The 3,396-nt window shown below is 43.9% G+C and overlaps 1 pseudogene; it reads right to left on the bottom strand.

The window, feature by feature from the left end:
• LOC110322005 overlaps nt 1-2,501 on the bottom strand; it is a 21,734-nt pseudogene extending 19,233 nt beyond the window's left edge.
• Nucleotides 2,502-3,396: the final 895 nt, after the last annotated feature.

The following is a 3,396-nucleotide window of genomic DNA, read 5'->3' as shown; positions in this document are numbered from 1 at the left end:
AAAAAAAAAAAAAGAAAGAAAAAGAAAAAGAAAAGAAAAGAAATAAAGAATTAGTTCATCATATACAAGTGATCTTTGGTAAGATCAATAGCTAATTTGCCATCAAGCTATGAGATCAGAAAGCAGTGACATGACAATGAATTCTAAAAGAAAGACTTTTTGAGAAAAAAAATCAACAAAGAATTCTATACCCAACACAACTGTCACTCAACAATGAAACAGAGTCTGGGGATGTACCTCAATGGCAGAGCACTTGTCTAACATGCACAAAGGCCTAGACTGGATTCCCATCATTGAAAGGTGGGGAGGAAAAAAGACAGAAATGAAGCCATTTTCAGAGAGAGAGAGAGGGGGAGAGAGAGAGAGAGAGCACCATTAGGCATCTGCCCTATAAGAAACTGAAAGGAGTCCTTCCCTTATAGTGACAAACATGAATTCAGTTATTTCAGGCTGGATTAATCCCTATCTCCAGAATTCTGAATATATTCAGAAATATGTTTGAATAAAAACTAAGCACAGGGCTGGTGAGATGGCTCAGTGGGTAAGAGCACCCGACTGCTCTTCCGAAGGTCTGGAGTTCAAATCCCAGCAACCACATGGTGGCTTACAACCATCCCTAACAAGATCTGACTCCCTCTTCTGGAGTGTCTGAAGACAGCTACAGTGTACTTACATACAATAAATAAATAAATCTTTAAAAAAAAAACAAAAACTAAGCACAGGGCTGGAGGGCTAGCTCAGCAGTTAAGAGCCTCCCAGAGAACACCAGGTTAATTCCCTGCACCTACCTATTGGTTCACAACAGTCTGTAAATCCAGTTCCAGGGGATTTGACTCCCTCTTCTGACCTCAGCAGGCACCAGGCATTTACACGTAATACTGACTGACATACATGCCCCTCTCCCCCCACATAAAGACACTGTGGTTACTTTATCTGCCCCTGTACATTACAAAGAAGCTGAACACAAAGGGAGGAATTATTGATCGATGTTAGGAGAGAACTTATCCCATTGTTGGGAACTGGGGTTATGTCTAGTTCAATGCAGATCGGGGAGCTAGGTTGCTCTGAGCATTGTTGGGAGAGGGGTGTGTCCACAGGGCATGCAGATGGGGTGCTAGGTTGCCGGGTATATTGTTAGAAGAGGGATGTGAGTATACACTGAGCCAACTGGAGTCCCAAGTTGCTAAGCTATGTCTTATGTACTTCAGCACCATGAAAAGATAAAGAAACTGCAAATATTGACACAAGAGATAGAAAACATGACCCAACCATATGTTTTATAAAAGAGGCATGTTTCAGATTGAAGGACACAGAGGTTAAAACTGAAAGGATGAAAACAAAACAAAAAAACAATACTTACATAACTGAGAACAGCTGGAGTGGTGTAGAAACTGAGAGGAGACAAACAGCTGCTCCTCAAGGTAAAAGAGAGCATTCTATAACAGGAGGCAAGCAAGACCAGGCATGGAGGGGCAAGCCTGCTACCACAGAACATCACAGGGCAAAGCAGGAAGGAAGATTGTAGGTCTAAAGGCATTGGTAATTGTAGCAAGATTCTGTCTCAAGGATAGAGGGCATGTGTGTGTGTGTGTGTGTGTGTGTGTATGTGTGTGTGTGTGTGTGTCAGTAACTCATAACAATCATAAACATTATTTTAAATTTAACTATATTTATGTACAGAAAACTTAGAGTACATTTAACCCATTTAGTGGTGAGTTCTTTAGCCTTTGCCTATTCCAGCTTGGCAATGTGAGCCACAGACCTAGGACCCAGGATGTTGCCTTCCCAGTGGCCACAGATCTCATCATATCTGTCATTGTAATTGGTCCTAATAACTTCCACCAGCTTAGCCAGAGCACCCTTGTCTTCCGAGTTAACCTGTGTGAAGGCAACAGTGGTGCATGTCTTCCTGCAGAGCAGGCGCCCCAGCCTGGCCTTTCCCTTGATGATGCAGTAGGGCACCCCATCTTTCGACACAGGGCAGGTAGGAAAACCACCAGCTCAGTGGGGTCTACGTCATGGGCAATCACCACCAGCTGAGCCTTCTTGTTCTCCACCAAGGTGGTGACTGTATTGACTCCTGCTCGGAGGACAGGTGGTCTCTTAGTTGGGATGTTGCCTTTGACAGCAGCTTTCTTCTCAGCACGGGCCAGTAGCCTTTGCTTCTTCTCTTACTTTGTCTCTGGCCTGTACTTGTGGGCGAGCTTAAGCAGCTGAGTAGCTGTTTGCCAGTCCAGGGCCTGGGTGAACTGGTTAATGGCAGGAGGTACTTTGAGCCGCTTATAGAGGATGGCTCTTTGCCGCTGCAGCCTGATGTAGCGGGGCCATTTGACAAAGCATGTTAGATATCTTTTGGGCTGAATGCCCTGCCCAATGCTGAAGTTCTTGGGCCTTTTCTCAAACAAAGGATTGACCATCTTTTTGGCCTCCTGTTTCTTGATGATGGCAAGAGCCAGGGCCACCTTCTTCCACTTGGCTTTCTTTTCTTTGGGCATCTTGCTCAGCTGGTAGAGAGAGAGCAATCATAAATATTTTCTTTCTTTTTTTATTAGATATTTTCTTTATTTACATTTTGAATGTTACCCCTTTCCTGGTTTCCCTTCTGACAACCCCATATCCCCTTCCCCTCCCCCTGCTCCCCAGTCTACCCACTCCTGCTTCCTGGCCCTGGCACTTCCCTATATTGGGGCATAGAACCTTCACAGGACCAAGGGCCTCTCTTCCCACTGATGACCAACTAGGCCATCCTCTGCTACATATGCAGCTAATCATAAACATTTTTGTACTGAACGATTGAGCCTCAAATGGACAGAATTGTAGGAAGCCGTGAGGTGACTCGATAATAATAACTTGAGCCTTCAATATTTTACACTCAAGAGAACAGCTAAGCAGGATCAACAAGGAGGCAGAGTCGAACTTTATAAACAGAGGAAACACTGCCCCAGCCCAGCAGCATTCATTCTCAAATGAACAAACATTCTCGGGTCCAAGTTCACAAGACCATCTCTGCTCAAGTTCTACAATGCGCTGGGTGTGGTGGTAGAGTACTATAGCAGAGGTAAGAGGCTCTCTGTCTCAAGGCCAGCCTGGGAAACTTAGACCTGCGTCGATCACAGCTGTATCATGTTGATACAGCTCAGCGGTAGAGTGCTTGCCCAGCACGTATGAGAGCCTGGGTTTAATTTACAGCCATGCACCCAAATAAATTGCACAACGTACAATCAGTTGATCGATGGAATCGGCAGTCAATGACAGAAGGCTATTTGGACAAATCTGGACATTTTACACACTACTAAATAACAGAACATAAGGAACACAACTAACACGTACACTCTTTTTTTTTTTTTTTAAGTTTTTTTTTTTTAAAGATTTATTTATTTATTCTATGTAAGTACA

Source organism: Mus pahari, chromosome 5 (genome assembly GCF_900095145.1).
Source record: "Mus pahari chromosome 5, PAHARI_EIJ_v1.1, whole genome shotgun sequence".
Lineage (NCBI taxonomy): Eukaryota > Metazoa > Chordata > Mammalia > Rodentia > Muridae > Mus > Mus pahari.
The sequence above is the reverse complement of the archived record's forward strand: the minus strand, read 5'-3'. Positions and strand labels throughout refer to the sequence as shown.